Genomic DNA, 14,021 nt, shown 5'->3' with positions numbered 1-14,021 from the left:
CTGTTGGGGTATAATGGGTTTCTGTCCCCTTACAGAACCAGGACCAATATCCTAGGGGCACTTCCTATTCTGTTACCTCTGCCACAGTGTTCAACTCATCCCTTCTGGAGTCATATGCACATGTAACTCAAATGGAAGCCCTGCTTGAGAGATGCCCAGAGATTTATTCTACTTAACTTGAACTTTTGCTTTTTCAATGCTGCTCTGATCTCCAGTCCCATATGTACCCTTTCTTTACCAGGTTGTATAAGGAATGGAGGCGCTGGGCCAGGGGGAGAATAAAAGTCTTCCAGAACCCCATCATCCCTACAAAGGCTTGTACCTTATTAAGTACAGCTTTTGGGGCAACATGGGTTTTACCCCACCAGCAACATCCAAAATGGTATAGCAGTGCCTAGACTTTGGATTTTCGGTAGGTCCATTGCCCATCTCCTCCCTTACAGATGCTCTAGCAAAGGCTATGAGTGTCTGCAGCAGAAGCAAGTCTTCCCACATTAATATTGTATCATCATCATTAAGGGGCCCATTTTATTGATGTGGGGAAGGACAACAGGGACAGGTCCCAGTTACCATCCTATATATAGTGGTGCTGTGTAGGCAGACTTGAGGGAGCACTGAAAAGTTCATCATTGTCTCTCCCACATGAAGACAAATTGATCTTAGTTATCAGAAATATATGCTTATCCAAGTGTTTCCCATGAATCTTCTTGAAGGTGAAGCACTTTTACAAGACATTTTTAAATTTAATTTTATTTATTTATTTATTTATTTTTAAAAATTTTTTATTTTTTATAAACATATAATATATTTTTAGCACCAGGGGTACAGGTCTGTGAATTGCCAGGTTCACACACTTCACAGCACTCACCATAGTTTATTTATTTATTTTTTTAACCAAGCATCAGAGTAAAACAATAACTGCAAATGATAAAAAACTTAAAAATGGCCATCTTTAAAGACTGGAGGAGAAGTCATTATGATGAAATTGACAAGAGGACTTGGTTATTTCTATGACATACATTTTAAAATTATGATTGGTGAGCACTTGGGTGGCTCAGCAGGTTAAGCATCTGCCTTTGGCTCAGGTCATGACTCAAGATCCTGGGATCAAGCCCCTTATAAGGCTCTCTGCTCAGTGGGGAGCCTGTTTCTCCCTCTCACTCTCCCTCTGAGTTCTCCCTCTCTTTCTCAAATAAATAAATAAAATCTTAAAAAAATTGTGATTGGTAACATTAAACTAGGACATATCAGATATTAGTAATTGTATACAAATATATCCTAAAGAAAGTTTAGCACCACTTTTGAGTCGGCAATGCTTCTCATCAAGTTTAACATAGACAAAAAATTAAATAGTTGTTAAAAAAAAAAACCTTAACTTTTCTTAATAGATAAGACTCAGTTTCTTAAGTAATAAAAAACCTGGTAAAGACAAAACATATATCTTTATTTTCTAGGCAGTTTACATTACGAGTAAAGGAAAAAACTTGTTTATAATTTCTTATTAAAAGCAGACCACTAATCTACAAAAACTTTTTCCTCCTAACAGAGAGAAAACCGAGCTTTAATTTTACTATGGTATATTTGTGAAATCAAAACTCTCTTCTAAAACAGACAAAAAAAACCTTCCAGAAATCAAATCTAATCTTAGCCTGACTACAGGTAAAATTCTTTTCTCAATATTCCTTTTCCACAAACCTTCCACAACTTTCTAAACGCATTCAGCTGTCATTCCAAAATTCCAGCTGTGAATTGGGTACCCACTCCCATGGCTTAAGCTTTTCATGGATATTTGTGATCTTTTAGGGGTTAATTTTGGAGCAAGGGAACTTCTCCGGCACTGTATATTTTAAAAAACCCTTCTCCCCCCTTTTCCTTCAGTCTCTGTGGGCAAAGGTTATCTACTGGTTGTTTACATTTCAAAAACATGATAAGGTTTATAACTCAAAAGGACACAGAAAGAATGTAAGTTTTCTCTTGGGGCTTTTGGGGTGCTTGCTATTTAAAATGTTCTTTGTATAAAGGATCTCAAGTCATGGGATATTTTGTCTGTTCTCTCATCAATCACCATAAAAGCTTCCTCTTCATTCTCATCTTTCCCAGAAATTCCACCTCTTAATCAAGCTGTGTCACCACTGCCTTTTTTTTTTTTTTAAGATTTTATTTATTTATTTGACAGACAGAGGTCACAAGTAGGCAGAGAGGCAGGCAGAGAGAGAGGAGGAAGCAGGCTCCCCACTGAGCAGAGAGCCAGATGCGGGACTCGGTCCCAGGATCCTGGGATCATGACCTGAGCCGAAGGCAGAGACTTTAACCCACTGGGCCACCCAGGTGCCCACCACTGCCTGGATCTTAATCAGAGGCTGCATGCACCCTCCTAGCTTTGCAAAAGACCATGCTAAGCACTCCAACTGATTATCCTGCTCTCCCACTTTGGCAGCTGGCCCATGCTAGCTGGACTAGTGGACACCCACACACCCTTCTCTAATTTCCGCTTTTCCAACTTTCTAACCCGAGCTTCACCAGTTGGGCATTGGTGGCCAGCCGAGCTGCCCAGTGTAGAGACCTGTCTGATGCAGCACCCATGTGCTTCCCTTCTCTGCCAGAGCGCGCTGTCCGCATTTTCTCTACTAAGTCCATTACAGCAGTCAGCACTCCCCGGGGCGGGGTGGGAGGGTGTCCCTGGAGTCATGCAGTGGTCCACAAGCATCTGACATACTGACCACCCCTCCCCACATAAAAATCAACGGATCCCCACGAGATCACTCATTCCCATGGCTTGTTCCTTCAGTCTCCTTGCTGGTTCACCAGTGGTTGGTTTGCAACCCTCTTGGGAGTTTCCTCTGTGTACCCTGAAACCAGCCACATATTCACCAAGGGCAGAGAGAGAGGAAGGAAAGAGGCAGGTCTTTCCAGATTGGTAGGGGGCAGGTTTAATAAGCAAAGGAAACTTAGATACAGAGCTCATCTTGGGCTGTTATAAGACAGTGAATCCCCATGCCTACCACTTTAAAAGTTTGTGCAGAGACTCTAATTAGGTCCAGTCACCTACACTATGCAGGTGTTCTCAACAAGACACACTATCTCAAGCCTATGATCTTGGAGCAACCTCTGGGTGTGGGAGAAGCAAGAGGAATCATATCTGGAAACAGAGGAGGGGGTGAGGAGTTTCCCATGGGGTGAGCTCACAGGCCAATTAAGAGTTACATTTTTTTTCCCCAATAACCTTCCCCAACAACTTCCTTGATCAACTGGTTATTTAGAAATGTTTTATTCAGTTTCCAAATATTTGGGGATTTTCCAGAGATCATTGTGCCATAGGGTTTTTTTAATTTTTTTTTAATTTTAAATTTTTTTAAATAAACACATAATGTATTTTTAGCCCCAGGGGTACAGGTCTGTGACTTGCCAGGTTTACACACTTCACAGCACTCACCATATGTGCTATAGGTTTTTAATTTAATTCTATTCTAGGCAGAAAACAAACTTTCTATGACTTTACTTTTAAATGTATTGAGGCCTATTGTTAAAATTTTCACGTCTACTTAAGGAGAATGTATATTCTGCTGTTGTTCAGTGGAGTGTTCTAAAATGTGCAACAGGTGGAAGTGGTTGATAACTTAGTTCAAGTCTACCACATCCTTGATATTTTGGGGGGTTTATTATCCTATCAATCATTGAAAGAGAAATATCTAAACCTCTGACTATAAATTATAGTCTTACCTGTTTCTCTTGTAGTTTAATCAGTATTCGTATCATATATTTTAAAGCTTTGGTAATAGAGGCGTAAGGATTGTGGACTGTTATTCCCTCTTGAGGAGTTAACCCCTATGTCATTATGAAATGAACTTCATTATCTCTGTTAATAATGTTTGCTGTCTATTTATCTGTCTGAAATTGATGTAGCCATATAGCCATTCCTGGTTTTCTTTGAATAATGTTAACATGGTGTATCCATTTTAGTCCTTTTACTTTTTTTTTTTTTTTAAAGATTATTATTTATTTATTTGAGAGAGAGCAAGAGAGAGAGAGAGAGAGCATAGGGGGAAAGGGAGAAGCCGACTCTCGGCTGAGCAAAGAGCCTGATGCAAGGCTTGAGGGCAGGACCCTAAGATCATGAGCTGAGCTGAAGGCAGACACTTAACCCACTGAGACACTTAGGTGCTCCAGTCCTTTCACTTTTAACATATTTTTTCTCTTTACACTTAGGATGTATTTCTTCTAGGTGACATATAGTTGAGTCTTGTTATTTTATTTATTTATTTGTTTATTTTATAAATATTTTATTTCTTTATTTGACAGTGAGAGACACAGCAAGAGAGGAAACACAGCGGGGTAAGGGGGAGGTGGGAGAGGGAGAAGCAGGCTTTCTGCCCAGCAAGGAGTCCGTGGGGGGCCGGATCCCAGCACTCTGGGATCATGATCCAAGCCCATGGCAGAGGCTTAAGGACTGAGCCACCCAGGTGCCCCGAGTCTTGTTATTTTACATAACTTGACAATTTCTATCCTTTGGGTGTTTAAACTGTTTACATTTAATATGACTTTGATATAATGAGATTTAAATCTTTTTGATATTTGTTTTCCATTTGTTCCAACTTACCTTTGTTCCCTTTTCCTTTTCCTGTCTCCTTTAAAAAAAAAAAGATTTTATTCCTTTATTTGAGAGAGAGAGTGTGCCTGCACATAAGCAGAGGAAGAGGCAGAAGGAGAGAGAGGGCAAGAAGACGACTCCCTGCTGAACTCAGAGAGAGGAGGGCAATGTGGGCTCCATCCCAGGATCCTGAGATCATGACGTGAGCCGATGTCAAATGCTTAACTGATAAGCTACCCAGGCATCCCTTGCTACCCACTTTTGTATTAATTAACTATCCCATTTTATCTCCCTTTTGGCTTATCAGCTATCTCTTCATTATGTTATTTCTGTAGTTGTTTCAGGATTTATAATACCATCATGACTATGCAACTTCATGTATAGGAATAGAACCCGACAACAGGATACTTCTATTTCTCTTCTCCCAGCTGTCATGCTAATGGTACCATATATTTCATTTTCATATATAATATGAACACTAAAATACATAGTTACTATTTTTACTTAAAGAGTCATCTTTTTTTGAAAAAAAAAAAAGATTTTATTTATTTGTGAGAGAGAGAGAGCACATGCTCTGGGGAAAGAAGGGGAGGAGAGAGAATCCCTGGCAGACGCAAAGCTTGATCCTACAACTCTGGGATCATGACCTGAGCCAAAATCAAGAGTTGGCTGCTCAACTGACTCAGCCACCCAGGCACCCCAGGAGTAAATCATCTTTTAAAGACATATTTACCCATGTAGTTACTATTTCTGATTCTCTTCATTTCCCCCCTAGATCTACATTATCAGCATGTGACATTTTCATTTGTCTTGAAGTACTTCCTTTATCATATCCTGTTGAGAAGGTCTGTTTGTGAGGAATTTTTTCTGCTGTTTGAACACATTTGACAAAATTGAAGCTATTAAGCTATTATCTATTCAAATATGTATTATGCTTCACCCTGAACCCCTCTTGCCTGCCATGGACTCCAATCACATGTATATTAGGTGGCCAGAAGATATCTCACAGTACCCTAATGCTTCCTTCTTTCCTTTCACTTTCCCTTCCTCCCCGTGGCCTTCCTTCTTTCTCTCCTTCCTTCCTTTTTAAAGTTATTTCTCTCATGTTGCACCTTTGATAGTTTTTAATGTTATATCTTCAAATCCATTAATCTCTTCTGCTGAATGTGTCATTAATACCTTCCAGTGTGGTTTTCTTCTTACACTTCATAGTTTTCATTTCTAGAAGTGTGCTTTGTTGTTATTTTTAAAGATTTTATTTTAAAGTAATCTCTATACCCATTGTGAGGCTCAAGCTTACAACCTAGAGATGAAGCGTTGTCATGTGCTCTATCGACCGAGCCAGTCAGGTGCCCCTATCATTTTAAAAAATATCTTCCATGTCATTATGCAGCTTTTTAAATACATGATTAAGATCATAGAACTATTTTAATGTCTGGACCTTTTAATTCTAACCTCTGAGTTGGTCTTGATTATTTTTCTCCTTCTGACCTCATCTCCCATAAGGGTCATGTTTTTCTGACTCTTGGCATGACTTTTAATCTTCAATTGAAAGCCAGGCATCATTAATTTTACCTAGGTCAATGCTAGATATTTTTGTGTTCCTGTAAGCATTTCCAAATCTTATTGTGAGAGGCATTTGAGTTATATGGAAAGAGTACAATGTTCCTAGTTATCCTTTTTATGATTGTTGGGCAGCACCAAAGAAGTTTTCACCCTGGGGTTAACTATTCTCCATAACCAAGGGAAGATTTTCTGAGGATTCTTCTCAGTGGTTTATGAACTGTGCTCTTTTTCAGCCTTGCTATTGAGAAAGGGCATTATTGCCTGTCCTGACTGAACACTGTGTAGTATTCCCCCTCTTCTTCTTGGAGGGTTCTTTCTCCCAGTTTCCTGGCAGTTCCCTCGCAGGTATGCTCTGATCTGTCTCCTGCTGATTGCTCACAGGGGACCCTCTGCAAATGTCTTCTCTCTCTGGGCAGCTGTTTCTCTTGCACTCTTCTCCAAACTCCTGTCTTTCTCTTTCTCAATTCAGGAGATTTCCAGCACCCTCCTCATTTCCCCTTCCCTGCGTGTGGCCTGTAAACTGTAAACATGACAGGCAACAGAGCTTACCTTGTTCGTTTTCCATCTGCCATGAATCACGGCCCCTTGTTGTCTCATAAGCAGTGTTTTGAGAACTGCTGCTTTATGATTTGCCTGGTTTTGTTTGTGTTTCAAGTGAAAAGGTAAATCTGTGTTGGCTTTAAGCAAAAGTCCAAGAGAAGGATTTCATAATTAATTACTTACATTTTTCTTTCTGTTGGAGCTACTGATATCTCTGAAAGAACATAGTTTGAGCAGAAAGAATCCCTGGGGAAAAAAAAATTCTAGAACATGACTTTCTTGCCTCTGTGTCTAGTAGAGTTTCTATTTCCAAGTTGATGACAGAGCTGTCGTTGTCAGCCAAGCTGACAGTGCCTATGAGTCACCCGTCCAGTCACACCTGCTATTTCTGTCTCCAGTTCTTACAGACATTGGTGGCTTGTCTTCCTAAACCTTAGATTTAGAGGTAATTGACCTAATCTGGTCAATTTTGGGATCTCTCTCTCTTTCTTAGTTTAAGTGATTGCTTCTTGCTTCCTTTGAACCACGTTAATCAATAAAGTTATTGCTAAACCACTACAACCTTTGGTCTGTAGCATATTTACATATACCCTGACATCAAAGGCTGGTTTTTACATTTTTAAGTGTTATTAAAAAAAAATACACAGCAAAGACTGTAAGGGATCCGCAAAGTCTAAAATATTTACTCTCATTCTTTGCACAAAATAGTTTGCTGACTCCTGTTATAAACTTAATGTTTATGCCTTATTTCTCATTAAAGATGTGCACAAGGATCCTGAATTTGGACTACCTGAGTTCAAATCCTGGTCTATTACCATCTCTGTAACGAAGGCAAGTTACTTGTTATCTTAGTACCTTGATTTCTTTAATTGAAATCTTTAACTGATATCTTATTATTTTGATTTCCTTAATTGAAAGATATATCATGCTAGTAACTCATTGATCTTCACATCACATCTAGTAGCTTATAGATAGAATTTAATGGGATAATGTTTACATAAAACTTCACATCATGCCCAAGATTTGTCAATAGTTCAAGAAATGTTAGTTATTTATATTATTCATTTTCTTCCTGTCTTTATAAAGTGCTACAAGTGTTTCTAATAGTAGGTTCTCAACCTCTTACAATAAATTCTGGCAAAATAACTTAAAGACTTTCTTAACCTAGGTTTAATTGTGTTTGTAAACATTGCTTAGAATTTGTTGTTGTTCTTGAAATAGTGTGCTGTAGAATGTACCCTGACTTGGCACTTGTTTCCTTAGCCATAAAAAAAAATAATTAATTAAATTTAAAAATTACTTTTCAACTTTTCTTTCTTTCTACTTTGTAGAGATTTTCTGAGTTAACCAGGGCTCTGCAAAGCATTTGGGTCAGTATGAGAGTAGATGGTGTATAGAAGTGAATATTATTTCAGATATTGGGTTACCTTAGAGTACTTCACAGAGTTAGGCTATCTATCCTGGTTTGGAGACATGAGCAGAATATGTATACTTTCCTGAATCTATCTCTCAAGTTTTTACATCTTAGTGAGTAAAATGAGCAAATTTTAAATATCCAATCTTCATAACTTAGTATCTCCAAATGTACCTTCTTTGCACCTACATTTATTTCCAACTTCAGCCCCACCATGATCATTTATCTTCATCCCCACAGTGTGCATGGTATTAATCTGCCAAGGATTCCATGGACCAGAGACTTGATGGACCATGTTTCCTGGGAACAAATTTTAAACATGAGAGAAGTAAGTGGTTCCGAGCATTTGCATAGTTGGGAAATTCAGAATTCTAAGTAGGAGTATTAGCCATTTGGCTTGTACCTGGACCATAAGAAAATCTAAGTGGCTTTGAACATTATTGAATTGGTTCTTAGTTGGGACACAATTAAACTTAATGGTCCATATCATAAGTCAGTAAACAGTTACATGGCTAAGCTCTTCCCTGGCTCTTTTACTCCATTAAGAGCACAGCTGACAGTTCATTTATAATTCTACCATTAGAGAATAGACAATCCAGTAGTAGTATAAATTATTCAAGTTCAGTAAAGTAACCTATAAGACTGAAGGCAGAAATCCACCTCAATACATTCATAAATGTCAAATAATCTGCCTTCACTAAGCTCTTTTCTGAGATATGCTTATATGGGACCAAGTCTTCTATTTGTTTGCAACAAATCTCAAACATTATGAAAAACATTTGAGTGAGCAATTTTTCCAAATATTATGACCATGATATTAAGCACATGTGTTACATTTTGGAAATAATGTAGGATACCTAATATTTAATTTTAAAATAGCTGATTATATATTTCAGTATCTTAAATACCAAAATAATAGTATCAGGATACTTTGTTTTCTCCAAGTTATTCTAATTTACTTTCACAGGGAGATGTGGATTAAGTATTTTTCTCATTTACATTTTTTTTGGTTATTCATTTATTTAACAGCTCTCTTGAGTGCCTTCTTTCTTTAATACTAACAGTGTAAACAGTAATGAATGTACATAGAGCCTATTCTCATGCTGCTTACTGTCTAGAGTGGCTAAAGAAAGATAACAAATTAAAAATAGTTATATGTATACAATTTTATTCTTGTATTTAACATGTGCAAGCACTATTTTGGATGTTGGGAATTATTAGTGAAAAAGACAAGGTCCCTGCCCTCTGGGAACTTATTATATAGTGGCAGAAGTTAAGAATTAAAAATTAGGGGCACCTGGGTAGCTCAGTCGGTTAAGCATCCCACTCTTGATTTCAGCTCAGGTCATGAACTCATGGTTTGTGAGAGTTGGGCTTCTTGCTCAGCTGGGAGTCTGCCTGAATTCTCTACCTCTGCCCACCCTCCATCCCCCTGCAATGCTCTCATGTCCTCATGCTCTCTCTCTCTAAAAAAAAAAAAAAAAAAAAAATTAAATAAGCATACATGGCAATAATACAGATGCCTTTAAGCAGAGTGAAAGTCACATTTTTATTATGAATTGGGTCCAACCTGCAGAGATTCTTCAGTTTTACTTACAAACAAGTGAATAAAATAGATTCATTTCCTCTAACTTGTCTTGAAATTCCTAATAAAAGCAGCAGATGGCACTATCACCACGTTCAATTCTGCCAAATTTTGCTAAATATTTTTGATTAGTATGTCCTGACTTCGCTCATATCACACACCCCATGGAATCTGTTTTCATTTTTTTAGTTATCCTGTACCATTCTGAGTCACCATCCAATGTTCCCAATAGAGCTCCCCTGCGCCGTCCCCCGGGGGGGGGGGCCGCGTCGTCTCGGCGTTTTCCGAGTGGCCGCAACATTACCCCGAGCAAGAAAGGGCCCTCAGCCACGGAGGACAGGGCGGTCTGTAGGGCTGCCCAACGACGGCCAATTCTCACGAGCGTTCTGTCCACACCGATCCCGGTTTGGGCAAAATGCTCGTGAGAAATGGCCGTACAACGCCTGGAGAATTTTATTCCGGCGCCACACGTCTGCAGGGCCGCCCCCTGGGCCTGTCCTGGGATCGCGAATGGTCCTGTCCGAACCCCGCCAGAAAGCCCTCCGCGAGTCAGGTGCAGGCGAGGGAAATGACTCCCGCTCCTTAGCCTCCAGGGGGCCTCCTGATTCTTGCAGATGGGGCCAGGACAGCCCCGAGGCCTGGGCAGAAACTCTTGCCCACTTACACGGCCTTCCGTTTTACAGGGATCTCCAACTGGGGAAACTTGAGACCCGCGCCTGGACACCCTCTACCAACCCAGGGCAAACGGTGCCTTTCGGAGCTGTGGAGAAGCCTCTGAGCGAGAGAGACCTACGTGCCCACACTGAGGCCAGCCCGTCCTTGGGCGCCGCAGCCGCCCAAAAAGTCGGAAGCAGACGCCCAGGACCAGCATTTGGCCCCCTGAACAGAAAGCCAGATTCTGACACACTGCAGGACGCATTTCCTCAACTCAACTCCAGTGGGAGCCCGCCTTGGTGCTGGCAAATCTGAGCAGCCATTCCCCAAGGCCATGGCCCTAACCCTAATTTGCATTTCAGGCTTCCTCCTACAAGGGCCTTTCCCACAAACTCTCTGGCTTGGGAACCCTGGAGTCACACCATAGGAATCCTCCTGCCACCCAGCAGGTAATCAGTCTGCTTGGAGCTGCACAGGACATTCGGAACCGGTGAAAAATTGCATGTTTCCATGAGTACTCCCCCACGTTCTGCAGTCCCATAAGCATCATGCGCCACCGCCTGTCCACCATCCTCAACTCGGCTTCTCCGGGAGCGCACCTCCAGACCAGCAGTTCAGGCATGCCGCACCCCTACCTCAGCTCTCCTCAGGGACCCCTGTCAGCTCTAGGGAGACCTGGAACTCCCCTGCCTGCCGCAAAGCTCTGGGATTCCCCTCTCCTTCTTCTTGACTGACACCGGCCCATGGCTTTCTTGACAAAGGGGAAAGGCTACCTCCTGAGTGCTTAACACCTCCTTTCCTCTTCTGCCCTATTTCTCTCCACTTACCTTTGTACCTGGGCAAACTGGAAGGAACATATCCATGGAACACGGACGTGTTCTGACACCTGAATCTTCCTGGCAGCTTTCTGAGGGCTTCTTAGGCAAACCGAATCTAGTGTATCGTACCACATTGTGTTTGCAAATGATCATCAAGAGAACAAGAGAGAGAAAGTCACTCCATTTTTATCTCACACTTCATGAAGCAGAACCTGGTCTTCTTCTTTTCTTCCTTGACTTCCATTCTAATTTGTTTCCATGCAGTGTTCATTCCTTTGCTTCAGGGGTAGGATTTCATGATTCCTCGCCTACACAGAACACCCAGAACTCATCACAATGAGTGCCCTCCCTAATAGCCGTCACCCATTGAACCCTTCCCTCCACACCCCTGCTCTCTAGCCGCCCTCGGTTGGTGCTCTAAGTTTGAGTCTCTTTCCTTATTGACCTATCTTTCTCCCCTCATTATGTTCATGTTTTCTTTCTGAAATTCCATAGAAGACAAATTATAGGCAATTGGTCATTTCTTACTGATTTTGCTCAGCTAAATCCACTAGATCCATCTACTTCCTTGCAAATGGTAAGGTTTCATTCTTTCTGAACCTGGCTCCTATTCCATTGAGAATATGTGGGATATTAGATATCTATGTTCATATATAAACATTTATATACATACATACACACATATCGCTCACCAGCGAATGGACATTGGGACTCCCTCCATTGTTTCGCTATGGTTGATAATGCTGGTGTCCATATCACGGTGCTTGTACCCCATTGAATGTGCATTTTTGTGACCTTGAGGGAAATACCCAGGAGGGGAACTGCTGGATCCTAGGGTTGTTCAGTTCTTAGCTTTTGGAGGAACCACCATCCTCTTTTCCAGAGTGGCTGCAACGATACGCATGCCCACCGACAGTGCAGGAGGGTTCCACTGGAAGCAGAACATTACCTGCCAGCAATTTCCTAAGGAGGAAACAGAAAACCTAGGGGATAACATGACTCAGATAGAGTCGGGCAAGCAGCCCCAGAAATTCACCCCAGGTTTCCTGACGCCATGCCCTGGGAAGCCATCAGAATGCCTCTATCCAGTGGAATTCCCAAAGACTCTCCTTCTGACTTCACCGCCCAAGAAACTGCAGAGAAAGGATGCCATGGCCAACTCTCTAGATGGTCCACCAAGTAAAACTAGAAAGCCAAGTTTCCCTTTTCAATCGCCCAAGGCTCCTTGGAATCCTTTTGAATGTTCCCTCTGCCCTCATCAGAACTCTTTGGATAAAAAAGACAAATCCATTAGGATCCATCCCCTTGGACAAAGGAGAAGCCATCCTCCAAGCCTCTATCTGACCACAAACAGCCACCTCACTGTAGATGCCGGCCGTTCCACCACAGCCTAGGACCCATGAAATCAACACTGTTCCATGAAGGAAAGCATTCTAGGTTCCAAACACACACTGAGTCCATCTCATCTTCCTTTTCGAACCCAAGGGATTGCTTGGGAAAGAGATGTTCCAAATACCTCTGTGAGCCAGAAATAAGCAGAGAAAATGAGATGCCCTGCCAGGTGCTCCCTGCAAGGAAACTCAGGAACCCTAGCACCCATGCTCCATTGCTGACAGATGCATTCGTGTAACTTTTTGGCTCCACTGGAGATGAGAGAAAACCCAGGATGTTTGGGGTGGAAGAGAAGTTTTACCTCCCATGCTGGCGTGAATGTGCCACTGTGCCCCACGGGCCTGCTGTTTTCTCTGAATGTTGATGTCCTGGGACAAGCTGCATGAAGAATTCAGACGCTGATTTCCAAACTACAGGTCTCGTGGAGCCAGAGTGAAGAAGGGTTGTCAGGTGCAGATAAGCAGGCACCTCCCACCTAAAGCCTACACACTGCTCCGATTCCTGGGAGAAGGAGAGACACATGCTTGTTTCTTAAGTGGTCATTCACTTCCGTATCAAGCTGACCAATGCTCTTGTCCTTTTTGGAGAAGCAAATATACTCTTCCAAACAGACACCCAAACAGGCACCATGGGTTGAATTTGGTTTCCCCGGCTCCAGACCCCCACTGGGAGGACCCTCCTGAGCCATCGTGACAACACATTCCCATCCAGCCTGGGGCAACGGGGCACAGTGCTGACTGAGTCGGGGCCTGGCTCCAGCAATTCTTACCACCACTCTTGAGCCTGGTGAGACAGAGTCTTCAGCTCAACACACTGTCATGGAAGAACAAGCTGCAGTGCCTGTTTCCGAGTCTCTCACCCAGCACATCAAGACTGCGCTCAGAGCCAGTAGGCTCCTGATCTGGTGTGTTTGCCACAGCAGCTCGCCGCTGCCCCCAGTGGTGACAGGCAGCATTGCACCCTACCATGCTCTCAGGCACCACAGCTCACCACGCCCTCCAGTGGCATGAATCTGCACTGCCGAGCCTTCCACAGACTACTAATCCATCTGGGAAAACCCTCCAAATGTCCAAAAGCCACACTGACATTGTCCTTCCAGATTGGGACTTCTAGGCCAACCCCACGAGACCATAGGCCACGCAAGCGGAAACGGTGTCTTTCAGAGCTGAGAAAAAACCTCGGAATGAGAGAAACCTTCATGACCCACTGAGGCAAGCCCCAACTATCGGCGCCCCAGTCCCCCGAAAAGTCGGAGACGGACGCCTGGCCACAACCCTTCCCTCAACTCTGCTCCGGCAAAACTCCACTGTGCCGGCCCCGGCTGGGCCGCGTCCTCTCGGCATGTTTTCCGTGAGAAATGGTCCTCGGCCACTGCGGGGTTGGGGGTGGGCAGGGTGGTCCGCAGAGCTGCCCAACTCCGGCCAATTCTCAGGGGCGTTCTGCCCTAACCAGTCCCGGTTTGGG

Source organism: Neovison vison, chromosome 12, assembly GCF_020171115.1.
Source record: "Neovison vison isolate M4711 chromosome 12, ASM_NN_V1, whole genome shotgun sequence".
Lineage (NCBI taxonomy): Eukaryota > Metazoa > Chordata > Mammalia > Carnivora > Mustelidae > Neogale > Neogale vison.
This window is presented reverse-complemented; position numbering follows the sequence as displayed.